The sequence below is a fragment of the Carcharodon carcharias genome, chromosome 15 (assembly GCF_017639515.1).
Source record: "Carcharodon carcharias isolate sCarCar2 chromosome 15, sCarCar2.pri, whole genome shotgun sequence".
Lineage (NCBI taxonomy): Eukaryota > Metazoa > Chordata > Chondrichthyes > Lamniformes > Lamnidae > Carcharodon > Carcharodon carcharias.
Window position 1 is genome coordinate 101,466,169 of NC_054481.1, and position 17,276 is coordinate 101,483,444.

The 17,276-nt window shown below is 42.7% G+C and overlaps 1 protein-coding gene across 3 annotated transcripts in view; it reads left to right on the plus strand.

The window, feature by feature from the left end:
- Positions 1-733: 733 nt before the first annotated feature.
- Positions 734-17,276, plus strand: part of LOC121288259 (rho guanine nucleotide exchange factor 10-like protein) — a 176,658-nt gene continuing 160,115 nt past the window's right edge. For 2 of the 3 annotated variants that reach the window (XM_041206760.1, XM_041206763.1), the window contains exon 1: positions 734-984. The gene's annotated coding sequence lies outside the window, so the exon portion shown is untranslated. Of the gene's footprint in view, positions 989-17,276 lie in introns of all 3 variants that reach the window. The other variant, XM_041206761.1, reaches the window with a different exon arrangement.

Sequence of the window (17,276 nt, forward strand, 5' to 3'; positions counted from 1 at the left end):
GATTTCAGGGCAATACGATTGCTTACATTGCAGCGTCTAAATTGAAACAATTAATAGATTATAAATAATTGATTATAAAAACTAAGAATTCTTACTAATTCTGGGCATGGTTAATAAGGAAAAACTTGTTACAAAGTTCCATTTTTACAATTGTCTCATTGAATTACCCCCTAAACACGGTCAAAATCTCATTACGTCAGTGGGGGCACTTAAAACCTCGGTACAATTAAATTCTTAATGAGTTTCGCTGATCACTAAAAGTTTATTTTTTTTTAAACAACGAAGTCTGTTAATGCTTGAACAAGCCCGGGTGAAGCCTCCCCCGCCCCCCATCTAGGTCATGCTGTTGCTGTCATTGCAAGAGCTTGCCTACTGTATCCTGGATACCGGGACTCTAATGAGATCTGCACACTGTTCAGCGCATTTGCAATTATTAAACTCCAACTCCCACCCAGTTTTCCCGACGTGTTGTTTGTTGTTTCTTTCCCTGGAAAATTCCGCAAAGCTGGTATGAGGTTTGAGCTGCAGAAATCTCATGTTGGAGGCAAAGTAGTTTAGTCCAGCTGCTGGCCGTTCAGAGTACAGCGCGCAAGCTGATAAATATTCATTGCTGCAAGACTGAAGCGCCCTTGAGGATTGCGGAGCAACTTTGAGCGATCCCATTGGTTGTATGAATGCCCAACTCTGTGCAGGATCTGAGCCGCTTCTATTGATCAGAAAGGGAAGGAGAGGCTGAGAGAGAGAGAGAGAGACCTAGTGACTGAGCGCTGCTTGCTTCTTCTGGGAGTCTGCAGACATGCCAGCATTATTTTTGAAGGATTTCTTTTCTGCTGGCTGTGTCGACTAAATATGGCATGTACAACGTTCTGATGCAGAGACTATGACCAGTGAGGCTTAATGTTTCCACCCCTGCGAGTTAATATTAGTCCCGCAGAACCAGTGCCGTCTCCAGCTCTTTGTACATGGCAACAAAGACATAACCGGGTAAGTGGGAAAGTGTGTTTCTGCACCGAAGATGCAGCACACAAACCCTACGTTCATCAAGCACTCATTGTCGCGTTGCCAATCAGTATGTTACAATGGGACCTAGTGGAGCTAGCAAAGGAGACCTCAGTCCTATTGGCATAGGGAGGCTGGGAGATAGGCAACCACACCAGGACAAAACGAGCAAGTTCAATTTATATTCAAAATAATAAAATTGCGCTGAAGTGTTAAAAAGGACGGGGGTGGAGGTTGGGGGTGGGGTGGGGGGGGATGTTGGTGATTGGTGGCTAGAGAATTCTGATTGAACGGCTGCAAAATACCAATTCCGGGTGACAGCAGCTCTTTTGGGTGTGTATCCGTGCAATTTGGGATGAAGTGGGAGGAGTTTGTTCGCTGGGGGAACGATTGGAGGTCACTTTATTTACCTGGAAGCGTGAGCGTTTCTCATGTTATGTGACATGTGTTTGGGAAGGCACTGATGGTGTCAAGTGAAGAGGGTCTGAGAGAATCGGTTCAAACTCACGGCTTGGCTGATCTGGACAAAGTTTAGTGCCTCTTTGATCCATTTCTGGCCTCTGCTGGGTCCATGCCAGACATATTTTACTGTTTTTGACATGACTCACAGGCCCACTGTCATTGCAACAACGTGTTGAGGATGCACCAACATCACACTCTCAAAATACTGAGGAATGTGGCATCAGACTGGGAGTTGGGAATTTTTTCAAAGTTTTTCTTCATCGCCAATGGCTTTTTACTGGCCTGATTCGTGCTGGTTGTCCAGGTGATTATTCTCAATGCGTAAGCCTAGACGTAGACTTTTTGACGATGAGGTGGGTCGAACCTGTTTCCCCCCACTCCGTGTGCATTAGTTCACTTTTCAACAGGAGTTTCTGGTCTGCAATAACATAGCTGATTTATTTTTTCTTTCCCAATAAAGGGTAACTAAGGCCAATTGTGTCTCAGTTGCTGCCATATTTAAGGGCTGCGAACTCAGTATAGATCAGGAATTAAAACTGGGTGCTACACACACACAGCTGTTGGAAAGATAACCCAGGTAACAGAAATGAAGGTCTGTCCTTGGGCTCAGTAAGGCAATGCCTAATGTGGTATTGTGCTACATGGGTTTAGGAAGGTCACAAGTTCAATTATCGGTGTGTGATGGGTTAACTGTTCTCACTGGTGTGGCTTTCGGGATTTTACAGTAGGCTTAAGTTGCCCCAGTGCTGCTGAGGGAAATAAGTGGCCAGTTCACTCCCTGCTGAAAATTCCTATGTGTGACTGTCAGGTAGTGATAGGGTGGGACTTATGGTCAAACAACCTACCAGTTATTTATTTCATCATTTATATACTTTCATGTCAATAAATGACTATTTGAGCAAGGTATCAGGGTATAGAGTATCTAGGGTTAGGGAATCATACTACTGTATGGTTCACTGTTCCTTCTCCACCTGGGCACTGAGGCACATTGTAGTCTTTCTACTACCACCTCAGTAAAGTCAGCCCTGAGTAGAGAGAGAATTTGGGATCTTCCTGGTTTTTAGAGCTAAGTGCTAGAACAGGCAGTGCATTTTGCCAGCCGGTTAAGTGAATGAACACTTTGTTTTTCCAGTGCACTGCTCCCCCATGTTGTTTCCTCCCTTTGTTAATATTAGTTAACTCACAAATACTCCAAAGGATCTATCTGCTGTTCAATAACAAGAGTCCTGAATAGCTCAACAGTATGCTTTCAAGCTCAGCTGATGCAGTCAGGATCTCACAAAGTGTTCCAAAATATCATTGGCCACCAGTGAAGAAGCCTGATGTGAGATCAGAGGGAAGACAGTACAGAGAATCTGAATAAGCAGTAACTAAAACTAATCCATTATGTTAATGCTTTTTGCCTTTGCTGTAGCTTGGGATTGAGACTGGTGTGGTGATTAATATACTTGTTTTAATGTTAAGTATTGATTCTAAAATAAAAAGGAGCTTCCCCAATAGCCCAGTTAGCTAATGGTCAGTATGTAACTGCATCGTTCAGATAGGGAAGGTCTCATCTGCTGCAATGTATGATTGTTTCCCTTCGATGCCATGCCCAATTGTAGCAATCAGCCACAGTTCCCACCCTTGAGTAGTCTCCAGCAAATCCAGGTGGAAAATACTCCCATGGATATTGAGCAAGCATTCGTTGGTATGCCACACTGTGGAATAGCAAGTCAGCAGTTGCCACCTTAGTTCATGCATAAATGATGGCCATTTATTCTAAGTCCTGAAAAATGTCTGCTCCTTGTGGAGCTGGAGACTGGAGGATTGCAAATGTTAATCAAAAATTGGGGAGAGGGATAAACCGTTAAGTACAGTTCAGTCAGTTTGTGATGGGAAAGCTACTAGAAACTATTGTCCAGGACAAAATTCATTCTGACTTGGGTTAATGAGAGACAGCCAGCATGGATTCATTTAAAGGTAAATCATGTCTGAGTAACCTGATTGAATTATTTGGTGATGTAACAGAGAGGGTTGATAAAGGTGGTGCAGCTGGCATTTATATAGAATTTCAAAAGGCACTTGATGAAAAAAGAAAGACTTGCATTAATATCACACTTTTCATGACCGCTGGGTATCTCAAAGCAATTTGCAGCCAATGAAGTACAATTTTTGAAGTGCAGTCACTGTTATAATGTAAGAAACGTGGCAGCCAATTTGCACACAGCAAACTCCTACAAGCAGGAATGTGATAATGACCAATTAATCTTTTTTTTTTTCAGTTGAAGTCATACAGTATTATTAATCTGGGATTATAGTAATACCAATTTTTTACTATCCTGTTATTCAGGATAAGTATTCTTCTTCCTTGTATAGCATCCAACTATCAACATCCTGCGGGTTAACGTTGACCAGAAACTGAACTGGACCAGCCATATAAATACTGTGACTAAAAGAACAGGTCAGACACTGGGAATGCTATGGGGAGATTAACTCACCTCCTGATTCTCCAAAGCTTGTCCACCATCTGCAAGGCACAAGTCAGGAGCAAGATACAATACTCGCCACTTGCTTGGATGAGGGCAGCTCCAACACCACTGAAGAAACTCGACGCCATCCAGGACAAAGCACCCTGTTTGGTTGGCATTTCATCCACCACCTTAAACATTCATTCTTTCCACCACTGATGCACAGTGGCAGCAGTGTGTACCATCTACAAGATGCATTGCAGCAACTCACCAAGGCTCCTTTGACAGCACCTTCCAAACCCGCAACCTCTACCACCTAGATGGACAAGGGCAGCAGATGCATGGGAACAACACCACCTCCCCTCCAGGTCACATACCATCCTGACTTGGAACTGTATCATTTTTCCTTCACTGTTGCTGGGTCAAAATCCTGGAACTCCCTTCCTAACAGCACTGTGTGGATGTTCCTACAATACATGGACTGTAGTGGTTCAAGAAGGCAGCACACTGTCGCCTTCTCAAGGACAATTTGGGAGGGCAATAACTGCTGGCCCAGCCAGTGAAACCCACATCCCATGAATGAATTTGAAAAAAGCATCTAACAATTTTATTAATACTGCAATGGTCCTTGCCCCATGAGCTACCTTCCCTTGTTCCTCCTGATGTCCATGATTAGCCTGGATTGAGGGTTCACAAAGGTGATTTGTTTGTAGGAAGTTATCCTACCCTCTTATCTTACCTAGAATTTTCAATTTAAAAAGAAACTGATGGAGCAAATGTATTGCAATTTATAAGTTCTGGATGCAAAGCTTTAAGACTGACACTGACATTTTATAGGGTTCCCCCGGTTTCCCAACATAATTTATATGGTGCTTGTAGGTTGCTAGGCACTAGGGAGAATGCATAAGAGAATTTAAGGAGACCAGCATCAATGTGCATGTCTCATTAAAGTTTATTTCTCCCTCATTTCTGTAGGATTATTTTGGTTTTCAGCTGTTGCCAACATCTTGACATCTCCTTTGTGCCATTTGCTGTGAGGCTGCTGTTTCCCTCATCCCCATGCCTGCCTGCTCACAAAGGGCACAAAGTGCCATTTCTATTGAGAATTTCTCTGTATCTTGGCATTTTAGAAATTGAAAAGCAATGGAGAAATTTCTGACTGATTTGGCAATACTGCACGACACTCACTTGCTAGCACCTCACACCAGACACACATACCATGTGTTTTATTTTAATGAATCAAGGAATCATGGCTTTATCAAGGAAGCCATCATTGATTTATGCCACATGCAGTGAGTCTATAGCTCATCTCCGCTAGAGGTATGGCATTGCTGGAGGCTGTTAAGATCACCCCTTAACTTTGATGCAATGGAATCATTTCAGGCTCCCCTTTGCACTAACATTTGCACATATTCACTAAGCAAATCACAGATGCAGTTTGCTAAAGCAAACAAGTTCATATTTATTCCATACACAGTTTACAGTATCATGAAAGGGCAAGGAGTCATAGTTTGCTCCCACATGTCCCCAAGTGCTTCCCTACTCAATGTCACTGCCTATGATAAAAGATTGCATTCTTTCAATGGGCAGCTGATTTGCAACACTGCATAATTCAAATGAATGACCCCTTCCTGGGAGCTGTCACAATGCTTTCATTTTAAGGCACTCCACCTCCAAGTCCTTTCCTGTGCGCAACAAGTCATCAAGCTCTCATTCATGCCATCTGATTAAAGCTAATTCCAAACTTTGGCAAACATAGTATTTGTATGTACAAACATCTTTAGTCTTATCATAATTTAACTTGCTTCAGTGAAAATGCATATTGAGTGTTTCTGGCTCTTATAGAAGTGGGTTTCCTTTGGTGCCAATGTGCAAAGTATGAAATCGTAGAGAAGATTTTCCTGTCCCCTCTCCCCACCCCCATCCTAACATAGACAGGAGAATAAGTGTACTGCTCTAGTCTAGCCCAACGAGTGTTAGGATTTCCTGCCTTGGACCATTCACATAGCCTATTTCTGCTGAGTCTAGGACCAGAGACCATAATCTAAAACTTCGAGCCAGACCTTTTAGGAATAAAATAAAGAAACAGTTCTGCAAATGGCAGTAGAGGCTTGGAATGCTCTTCTGCAAATGGCAGTTGATGCTAGGTCAATTGTTAATTTTGAATCTGAGAGATTTTTGTAAACCAAAAAAATGTACTAAGAGAAATGGGATAAATGGTATGTGCATTTGGGTTGCAGATCAATCATTATCTCATTGAATGGTGGAATTGGTGTGACGGGCTAAATAGTCTACTCCTTTTCCTCTGTTGTTAGCCCATTTAGATGGTTCAGGGAAGCTCCTATAGGACCTAATGCTGGTAACTTGGGGCGCAGAGGACACAACCTTGTTCTAATTGAAAATTTAAATACTAAAGGTGTTTGAAATAAGTTTAAACAGTGCTCATCTTCAAGCCTTTGGCTGGTCACCTGAACTTTGGTTAGCAGTGCCTCTGGAAACAAGTTATGTCACCATGTGATGGGTCTGCATCCCCTTTGCTGGCCTTTATCCTAGAAAACTGTGCATTCCTCTGGTGGGGGGGGTGGTAAAGGAAAATCCACCTTCATAAACCTTATTGTTGTGTGTCTCTTAGGTGTTGCCTCAGTGGCAAGTGTGCTGGGTACCATATTATAATAGGAGCTTCCTATGACTAAGAAGGTTGTTGTCTCCTCAGAGGTTGGCTGTGCTTTTTGTGGTGCTGCGTAGGCAGCCTGGTCCTGTTTCCTTTCTGCCACATGTGGGTACCAGAGGAGGCTCACACATATTGTCATGCTGAGATACTGCACCAACATCATTGCCATTCTACTTGTACTGGATGTTGGCTAAGCATGGAAAACAGACCTAATGGTCCCAGTTAAACACAAAGTCCCATGCGATGTTTGTCTGCAAACCTTAGGAGAACAATATGTCAAAGAATCATCTAAGGAACAAACAATTTTAGATCATGTCTTGTATAATGACACAGAGTTAATTAGCAATCTCTTGTGAGGGATCTTCTGGGGAAGAGTGATCATAACGTGGTAGAATCTCACATTAAGTTTGAGAGTGATGTGGTTGAGTCCGAAACTGGAGTCTTAAATTTAAGTAAAGCCAATTATGGTGTTATGAGAGGCAAGTTGACTGACATAGGTTGGGACATTGGAGTAAAAGATATGATAGTAGATAAAGGCAAATATTTAAAGGAATAATTCAGAATTTTCCATGAATATGCATTTGCTTGAGGAATAAAAATTCCATTGGAAATATGGCACAGCTATGGTTAACTGGAGCAGTTAAGGATGGTATATGATTAAAAGAAGAGCTTACAATGCTTCCAAAAAGAGTAGGAAGCCTGAGGATTGGGAAAGTTTAAAACATCAGCAAAGGATGACCAATAAATGGATACAGAGGGAGAAAATAGAGTAAACTGGCAAGAAATATAAAAGCAGATATTTTTATTTGTTCATGGGATAGGGGCACCACTGGCAAAGCCAGCAATTATGGTTCATCTCTAATTACCCTTGCAAAGGTGGTAGTGAACCAGCTTCTTGAACCACTGCAGTCATTGTGGTGTAGATATATCCATAGTGCTGTTGGGTTTGGAGTTCCAAGATTTTGATCTAGCAACAGTGAAAGATTGCAAATATAGAGGAACTTGCAAACGGTCTGCTTGCTGCCCTTGTCCTTCTAGGTGGTGGAAGTCATAGGTTTTGGAGGTACTGTTGAGAATGTCTTAGAGAATTTTTGCAGTACACCTTGTAGATGGTATTTACTGCTGCCATTGTGTAATGTTGAGCCCCTTGAGCGTTGTTAAAGCTGCACCTCTCCAGGCAAGTGAAGAGTATTCCATCACACTCCTGATTTGTGCCTGGTAGATGAGACACGCTTTTGGTTTGGGGAGGGGGGTCAGGAGGTGCGTTATTTGCTGCAGAGTCCCCAGCCTCTAGCCTGCTCCTGTAGCCACAGTGTTTATGTGGCTTGTTCACTAAAGTTTGGACCAATGGTAACCCCCGCAATGTTGATGGAAAGGATTCACCGATGCAAATGCTGTTGGGAGATGGTTAGATTGTCTTTTGTTGTTGGTGATCATTGCTGCAAATTGTATGTTGTGAATATTACTGGCCACTTATCAGCCCAAGTCTGTAAGAGTTTTTACATGTATGTGAAAAGGAAGAGGTTAAGCATGAGTTCCTTAGAGACAGAGATAGGAGAAATTATAATGGGTAATAAGAAAATGGCAGAGACATTAGTCAAAATTTTTTTGTCTGTCTTCAATGTAGAAGACACAAAGAACATATTTGACATTGTGGAGAACCAAAGATCCAATCAGAGTGAGGAACTAAAGGTAATTAATACTGGTTTTTAAAAAAATCACTGGGGAAATTAATGGAACAAACCTGACAAATCCCTTGGTCCTGATGGTCCACACCCTGAGGTTTTGAATGAGTTGGACGCATTGGTTTTCAACAATTCCCTAGATTCTACAATGGTCCCTATGATTTGGAAGGTAGTAAATTTACCCCCTGCTGTTCAAGAAAAGAGGGATAAAGAAAACAAGGAACTATAGGCCATTTAGCCTGGCATCAATTGTTGAGAAAATGCTGAGCTTTAATGAAGATGTGGTAACAGGGCTCTTGGAAAGTCACAATATGATTAGGTCGAGGAAGCAGTTTTGTGAAAGGGCAAAGTACTGTGGATGCTGGAAATCTGAAATAAGAACAAAAAGCGCTGGAAAAACTCAGCAAGCCTGACAGCATCTGTGAAGAGAAAGACAGAGTTAATGTTTCAAGTCCGTATGACTCTTCTTCAGAACTAAAGAGAAGTAAAAATGGTGAAATATATACTGTTTAAGGGGGGTGGGACAGGTGACGCTGGATAGAAGGCTAGTGATAGGTGGAGACAAAGGAGAAATTGCAAAAGATGTTGTAAACAAGAGGTCAAAGGGGTGTAGATGGTGGTGATACTGGCTCAAGGAAGTGCTAATGGTGACATTAAAAGTAGAAAGAATGAGCAAGTGATAGATGGCCCTAGTGGGGTTGGGGTCGGGGGAGGGGATGGTGTGGGGGGAAAAAAGATCGACAAAGGCTAAAAGGTGGAGATAAAACACTGAATAAAAATTGAAATAAATTTAAAAAAAAAATAAAAATAAGTGGGAAAAAATATATACATAAAAATTAAAAAATAAATATTTGAAAAAAGGGGTGAGGATGGAGGAAAGAGATCATGATATGAAGTTGTTGAACTCTATGTTAAGTTCGGAAGGCTGTAAGTGCCTAATCGGAAGATGAGGTGCTGTTCCTCCAGTTTGCGTTGAGCTTCACTGGAACATTGCAGCAGCCCAAGGACGGACATGTGGGCATGAGAGCAGGGTGGTGTGTTGAAATGGCAAGCGACGGGAAGGCCTCCGTCATGCTTGCAGACAGACTGAAGGTGTTCCGCAAAGCGCTCACCCAGTCTGCGTTTGGTCTCTCCAATGTAGAAGAGACCACATTGGGAGCAGCGAATGCAGTGGACCAAATTAAGGGAAGTGCAAGTGAATCACTGCTTCACTTGAAAGGAGTGTATGGGCCCTTGGACGGGAGGAGGGGAGAAGTAAAGGGGCGGGTGTTGCACCTTCTGCGGTTGCATGGGAAGGTGCTGTGTGAGGGAGATGAGGTGTTGGGGGCGATGCAGGAGTGGACCTGGGTATCCCGAAGGGAAGGGTCCCGACAGAATGCCGATTGGGGGGGAGGGGGGGGGGCGCACGGTGAAAGGAAGATGTGTTTGGTGGTGGCATCATGCTGGAGTTGCCGGAAATGGCGGAGGATGATCCTTTGAATGCAGGGGCTGGTGGGGTGAAAAGTGAGGACAAGGGGGGCCCTATCATGGTTCTGGGAGGGAGAGGAAGGTGTGAGGGTAGAGGCGCGGCAGATGGGTCAGACACAGTTGAGGGCCCTATCTTCCACCGTGCGTGGGAAAGCTTGGTTAAGGAAGAAGGAAGACATGTCAGAAGCACCGTTTTGGAAAGTGGCATCATCGGAACAGATGCAACGGAGGCAAAGGGACTGAGAGAATGGGATGGAGTCCTTACAGGAAACAGGGTGTGAGGAGTTGCAGTTGAGGTAGCTGTGGGAGTCGGTGGGCTTGTAATGAATATTGGTAGGCAGTCTATCACCAGAAATTGAGACAGAGAGGGTAGGGAAGGGAAGTGTCAGTGCTGGACAATGTGAAAGTGATGGAGGGGTGGAAATTGGAAGCAAAATTAATAAATTTTTCCAGGTCCAGACTAGAGCATGAAGCGGCACCGAAACAGTCGTCGATGTACCGGAGAAAGAGTTGTGGGAGGGGGCCTGAGTAGGACTGGAACGAGGAATGTTCCACACACCCCATAAAGAGACAGGCATAACTGGGGCCTATGCGGGAACCCATAGCCACACCTTTATTTGGAGGAAATGTGAAGAGTTTAAGGAGAAATTGTTCAGTGAGAGAACAAGTTCAACCAGACGGACGAGAATGGTGGTGGATAGGGATTGTTCGGGCCTCTGTTCAAGGAAGAAACGGAGAGCCCTCAGACCATCCTGGTGTGGGATGGAGCTGTAGAGGGATTGGACATTCATGGTGAAGAGGAGGTGGTTGAGGCCAGGGAACTGGAAATTATTGACATGATCTAGGGCATCAGAGCCTCCATCACATTTGTTCCGATGATACCACTTTCCAAAACAGTTCTTCTGACATGTCTTCCTTCTTCCATAACTGAGGTTTCCCACCCACGGTGGTTGACAGGGCCCTCAACCGTGTCTGACCCAGTTCCCATGCCTCTGCCCTCACACCTTCCTCTCCCTCCCAGAAAGTGATAGTGGCCCCCTTGTCCCCACTTTTCACCCCACCATCCTCCGCATTCAAAGGATCATCCTCCGCCATTTCCGCCAACTCCAGCATGATGCCACCACCAAACATATCTTCCCTTCACCCCACCCCCCCAGCGACATTCAGTGGGGACCATTCCCTCCAGGACATCCTGGTCCACTCCTCCATCACCCCCAACACCTCAACCCCCTCCAACAGCACCTTCCTATGCAACCGCAGAAGGTGCAACACCTGCCCCTTTACTTCCCCGCTCCTCACCGTCCAAGGGCCCAAATACTCCTTTCAGATGAAGTGCACTTCACTTGCACTTCCTTCAATTGGTCCACTGCATTCGCTGCTCCCAAAGCGGTCTCTTCTACTTTGGAGAGACCAAATGCAGACTGGGTGACCGCTTTGCAGGACACCTGTCTGCAAGCATGACGGAGGCCTTCCCGTCGCTTGCCATTTCAACACACCACCCTGCTCTCATGCCCACATGTCCGTCCTTGGGCTGCTGCAATGTTCCAGTGAAGCTCAATGCAAACTGGAGGAACAGCACCTCATCTTCCGATTAGGCACTTTACAGCCTTCTGGACATAGCATTGAGTTCAGCAACTTCAGACCATGAACTCTCTCCTCTATCCTTACCCTTTTTTGATCCCCTTTTTTCAAATATTTATTTGACTTATATATATATATTTTTCCCACCTATTTTTATTATTATTTTTTAAATTTATTTCCATTTTTATTCAGTGTTTCATCCCCACCTTTTAGCCTATTTCGATTTTTTTTCCCACACCTTCCCCCCCCCCCCACCCCACCCCCACTGGGGCCATCTGTCACTTGCTCATCCTACTTTCCACTCTTAATGTCACCATTAGCACCTCCTTTAGCCAGTATCACCATCATCAACACCCCTTCGACCTTTTGTTTCTGACATCTTTTGCAATCTCTCCTTTGCCTCCACCTATCACTGGCCTTCTATTCAGCTTCACCTGTCCCAACCCCTTAAACAGTATATATTTCACTATTTTGACTTCTCTTTAGTTCTGAAGAAGAGTCATACGGACATGAAACATTAACTCTGTCTTTCCATCCACAGATGCTGTCAGAGCTGCTGAGTTTTTCCAGCGCTTTTTATTCTTCTTTATGAAAAGACAATCTTGTTTAACTGATTCATTAGAGATTTTTGAGGGTGCAACTAGCAGGGTATATAAGGGGAAAACCAATGAATGTAATGTATTTGTGTTTTCAGAAGGCATTCAGTAAGATGGCAACCAAGAGGTTGTTATACAAGGCTATGGCTCATGGGATGGAGGTTAATTCATTAGTATGGCATTAACATTGAGAATTAGCTGATGGACAGAAAGCAGTGTAGGAATCAATGGACCATTTTCAGGATGGTAGGATGTGATTGGTGAAGTTCCACAAGGGTCAGCGCTTGAGCCTCAGCTATTTATAACTGACATCAATGAATTTGATGAGGGGCCTGAGTGCAATATATCTAAATTTACTGACGATATCAAGCTAGATGGGAAAGTAAGCTTTGAATAAGGTGCAAAAAGGCTTGCACAGGGATGTAGACTGGTTAAGTGATTGGAAAGGAAGATGACAGATGAAGTATAATGTGGGGTAGTATGAAATTATCCACTTTACAAGGAAGAATGAGAAAGCAGAATAATTTTTATAAGGTAAGAGACTAGTAAAGTTGGTATTCAGAGGTATTTGGCAGTCCTTGTACAAGAATCACAGGTACACCAAGCAATTAGGATGGCAAATGTTATATTAGCCTTTATTGTAAGGGACTGAAGTATGAGAGTAAGGAATCCTTACTTCGTTTATAGGTTTTGGTGAGACCACACCGACAGTACTGGGTACAGGTTTGGTCAACTTTCTTGAGAAAGGGTATCCTTGCCTTAGAGGGAATTGAACAAAGGCTCACTAAATTATTGAGCTGGTTAGGAAATTGGCTGAATGACAGGAGATAGAGGTAGGGACAATGGTAGGTACTCTAATTGGCAGCATGTGACTCGCGGTATCACATAAGGGTCTGTGTTAGGTTTTCAACTATTTACAGTATTAATCACTGAGATGATGGGTTTGAAGGCCTTATGTCCAAGTTTGTTGACGAACTAAAGATAGGCGGTATTGTAAGCAGCGTAGATGGAAGTGTAAGATTACAAGAAGGTAGTGATAGAATAAGGTAGAATGGGCAAAACTGTCAAAATGAATTTCAGTGTAGGAAAGTGCAAGATTATCCACTTTGGATATAAAAAGGATGAAACAGAATACTTTCTAAATAGTGAAGGGCCAAAGGCACTAGGAGTCCAGGTACATAGATCATTAAAATATCATGAACACATACAGAAAATAATGAAAATTGCAAATGGAATGTTGGCCTTGGCACCTAAAGGACTGAAATATAAAGGAGTAGAAGTCATCCTTCAGCTACACAAAACCCTGGTTAGACCACACCTGAAGTGCTGTGAGCAATTCTGGGCACCACACCTTAGGGAAGGGTTTTTGAGGTGGGGACTGAAGGCAATAGCTTCAGCCTTTCCGGTATTTAGTTGGAGGCTCATCCAGACTACAATCTCAGTTCCTTTTCTGAACACAAATGGCAGTAATGATTTTTTTTTGAAGCTGCTGCAGGCATATAAATCATTTGTCAAACTCCCAATTCGGCAAGTCCATTATGAATGTACCTCACCCAAAATATTCTAATGAAGGTTACCCTGGAAATTACTGCAGGACGAGTTTATATCATGTTGAGTGGATGAATAGCATGCCATGCAATACCTTTGGTCAGGCTCATAGTTGATTGAAAAAGGCCAGACTTTACTGTCTGCTTATATTTGTTTCCTCCTGTCTGCCAGATATTTGTTTTAAAGAATGGGATGTAATGTAATCACTTTTTCCCATTAACTTACTTGTTGACAGCCACAAATCTAAATGATACCTTCTCTATGATCCACTCTTCGGAATGCTGCATCACTTTCACCACAGAGTGATTGGCTGCAATTCATCAGGTTGTAAGTCCTGGATTTCAAATATGTCGGCTGGCAAATTGGAGACCACACACCACTGGAAAAAGGGACAGGAAATAACAAGATTCAACTTAAAATTGCAACTCGCATAGTTCTATGAGTGATGCTTTATGGATCCGAGAACAGTGCTGCTTCCTAATAGTACTCCCTTGTTTTCGAGAGCAATAGAAGGAAAGCAAACAATGCTGAATCTCACTCATGAGTGAATTCCACAGGTGTAAGTGGAGGACCATAGGTTCACAGGATGAACCTATGAACCTGTGTAGGGCTGGGAATGCAGGAGAAGTCACAAGTGTCTTCAGGCTGTATTAAAAGTATTATTCCCAGTAAAGACATATCATATTTCTAACTTTTAAGATACAAATGTTATTCAATGTGGACTTCTTGAAATGGACCTTTTCTTTATTTAAAAAAAACAATATTCTGCTGAAAAGATGGCCAAAGGTCATTCTGGATACATATCTCAAGCTTCTGGAAAGTCATTAATATGTAAATGTCCATGGGTGGAGACCATCCCCACCCCCCTTTTGAAAAGACATTTGGACAAAAAATCACTTGTGAATTTACAGCTTCCATTGTCTGGAAATTAACAGGAACTCAAAGATAATGGTCCCCCAGACTCAGTTTCTGTGAACCTGAAACAAAATAGGTGTGGAGAAACCAGTTTATCACAAGCCGGTGTGAACGGCCATCATTCATCCCCCATTGTGTACCAATGGCTTCTAACTTTTAATCATTAGTGTGGACAATAGGAGTATTGATCATTTGGTCACCTGATTTAAATTGACTTCAGATAACACATCTTATAACTCCAAGGACCAGCCAGGGGCAGCTCAGCCTGGAGACCAACAGGATACAAGGGACCATCCTTCAACAAGATTACAGAACTCTGCCTAACAACCAGTCAACTGAGGCAGTGAGAGAGGGTCTAAATTGTTCCTACCTATGGAAAAAATAGAACTCTTTTCTACAGGAGCTCAGCTACATCTGAAAACCCAGATACTTCCAACTTTCACTCACCTTAAAAGAACTATGAGAGAGGATCCCATCCAGGCCTGCAATGATTTGATCTTAAAGGACTAATTTAAACATGCAATTTGTCTTCTTGTTATTCCATTAATAATCTAAGTCCACGTCATCTGTACAACTCATCTTTACTTGTGTGTGTATGTCTGTGTGTTTGAGGGAGTGAGCGTTTTGCTGAGCTTACATTTTGGGTGTTGTGTGAACAAGTGTTTATCTTTTCTTTTGATTTTAACTTGGCAGAAAGCCTGTTCGTGTCTACCCTTTAAAGTCACACACTCAAAGGGTTTAAAACACTCCCTTTAAAATATGCATCTTAGTGCAAACAACTGAGAGGTGAGGGAAAAGTTATCCCACCACCTCTCCCCAACAGAAGTGCTAAATTTATTTTGAAATATAGCTGTGAGGGACATACACAAAAACAGTAAAGCCAAATAATATACTGACCTAGGACCTGAAGGTGCAGGATGCCAGTTGACTGCTGCATTTGATAAATGTCACTGTTTTGTAGGGGATTTTACCTCTTTCTCAAGTTTGGAGACTGAGATTAATGATTAACACAATTCCAGACGAAATCCAACACCATTATTGAGAATTTTAAACAAGGGTGTCAAGTAAATCATATAGTTACCCCTCAAGTGGTCAATCTGAAATGACTATAGGTTGCTTAGAAGTGATCTTTGACTGTGATCTTCCTACTTGGTTCACCAGGACTCTTCTGTTGATATATAGCTTCTGTCTTCTTTCTTGAGCACAATTTTGTGGGACTTTTTCAGGGGGTTACATTAAAGAGCTCGTGCTCTTCTAGATGTGGATTGGTGAGTGGCTGTTGGTTGGTTAGTGTATTCCCAAGTTGTCTGTTGTCTTCCATTGGCTTAGCCAGATAAGGACTTCTCCCTGTCTTGCTGTGATTACCTGTCTGGTTTAAATCAGCTTCTGCTGATTGCTGATTTTAACCATGCTGCAATTAACGGTTCTATTCAATTCAAATTGTTTTATTCGATTTAGCAGAAAATCACTGCAATTAACAAGTAATGATGTAATTAGCAATTATCACACGTACATGTGTTACATTTCCACGTAACAAACACTGCTGTGAACTCATAGCCAGTCTTTTAACCTTATTTTTACAGTTTTTCATGGTCTGACTATGGCAGTACTGCAATATTAAAATAATGCTATTAATTCTCACATATTGTGAAAATGCCTGTGATGCTTTGGGACACAGGTTGATCTATACATGACCTTACTCAAATAACTGCAGAAGAATAATTTAAGACTTCTTCGAGGGCAATATTCAGTCAGTGTTTTTTTTTAACGATAAATTGCCATTTATCACCTGAAAGATCATTTACTTTCGCAGTATTTATCTCTCTTCCGAAGGCACTGAGACTGGTGGGAGTACATTTCCACTGATCTCAATTTTCATGTGAGATCACAGAGGGCATTGCATTTGAGCTCAATTGTGTGGTCACCTGGGTTCCATCGCTGCCAGCCCAGGGAAGCAGAAGTCGACTTTTGTGTCACAACAGCCATCTGATTTAGGTCAGCTAATTCAGAGCAGCCTGCAAATCAAATTTGGGGCCTTTATTAGGCCATATTAACCATGGCTGAGTTGATTGCACACTCACCTCTGAGTCAAAACGTTCTGAGTGCAAGTCCAGGACTCGAGCACAATGATCAAGGCTGCTGAAGTGCTGCAGTGTCAAAGGTGCTGTTTTTTGGATGGCTTATTAAACCGAGACCTCATTGCCCTCTTGGGTACATATGAACATACAAGTTAGGAGTAGCAGTAGGCCACTGGACCTGTTGAGCCTGCTCCCCCATTCAGTAAGATCATGGCTGATCTGATTGTAACCTCAACTCCACATTCTCGCCTAACCCCGATAACCTTTCACCCCCTTGTTAATCAAGAATCTATCTAGTTCTGCCTTAAAAATATTCAAAAACCCTGCTTTCACTGCCTTTTGAGGAAGAGTTCCAACTCTCACGACCCTCTGAGAGAAAAAAAATTCTCCTCATCTGTCTTAAATGAGTGACCCCTTATTTTTAAACAGTGACTCCTAGTTCTAGATTCTCCACAAGAGAAAACACCCTCTCCACATCCACCCTGTCAAGAACCCTCGGGATTTTATAGGTTTCAATCAAGTTGCTTCTTACTCTTCTAAACTCCAGTGGATACAAGCCTAGCCTGTCGAACCTTTCCTCATAAGACAACCCACTCATTTCTGGTATTAGTCTAGTAAACCTTCTCTGAACTGCTTCTAATGCATTTACACTCTTGCTTAAATAAGGAGATTAATAATGTACACAGTTCTCAAGTTGTGGTCTCACCAGTGCCTGTACAACTGAAGCATAAGTTCCCTACTTTTGTATTCAATTCCTCTTGTGACAAATGATAACATTCTATTAGCTTTCCTAATTTCTTGCTGTACCTGCATACTAACCTTTT